The 596-nt window shown below is 37.9% G+C and overlaps 1 protein-coding gene across 1 annotated transcript in view; it reads left to right on the top strand.

The window, feature by feature from the left end:
• Positions 1-596, top strand: part of LOC107600845 (interphotoreceptor matrix proteoglycan 1-like) — a 29,311-nt gene that overhangs the window by 13,361 nt on the left and 15,354 nt on the right. The gene's annotated exons all lie outside the window — the stretch shown is intronic.

Genomic DNA, 596 nt, shown 5'->3' with positions numbered 1-596 from the left:
TTATTTGTGCGCAGTGCATGCTGGGAAAACTGAATAGATAAAGTGTGTCATTTGTCTGCAGGGATTTGACAGAAGGCATCTGAGAACAGTGTTGCTCAAAATGCAATATACATTTTTCTATAAAGCCTTTGTATAAAGGGTTTGGGTGACTGACAGAAAAATGAATTACATTTCTGTACATTTTGAGTAAGGATACTTATTTTGTCACTTCAAATGTTTTGCTCTGAACTTTGTTTACCTTACATTTCAATTTAGGCAGAAAAACACAGAATGAAATCCTGTATGGCAATTTCAAATCATAATTAAGCAATCTCACACATACAAGAGTGTTGTAGTGCTGAATATCGGCATGGCTGCAGTTAATTTGATTGTAGGCATAAGGCTCCAGGAAGTCACAATCGCGAACGAAACTTAAGTTTTAGACAATTTCACCAGTTTTTGTTCTTTTTCTGCCAATGAAAATTGTTCCAGAACAAACCAAAGCATTACGCTTTGCATGTCACCAAGCAACTTGAACTGCGTATGAGTGGAGCAGTTTTTCCTCCCCGTTCAAAGTGATGCATAATCACTCCATTCCAACTCCCCGGTCCCTCCAT

Source organism: Sinocyclocheilus grahami, unplaced genomic scaffold (assembly GCF_001515645.1).
Source record: "Sinocyclocheilus grahami isolate Dianchi unplaced genomic scaffold, SAMN03320097.WGS_v1.1 scaffold293.1, whole genome shotgun sequence".
Lineage (NCBI taxonomy): Eukaryota > Metazoa > Chordata > Actinopteri > Cypriniformes > Cyprinidae > Sinocyclocheilus > Sinocyclocheilus grahami.
Note: the sequence above shows the minus strand (reverse complement) of the source record. Positions and strands in the feature narration are given on the sequence as shown.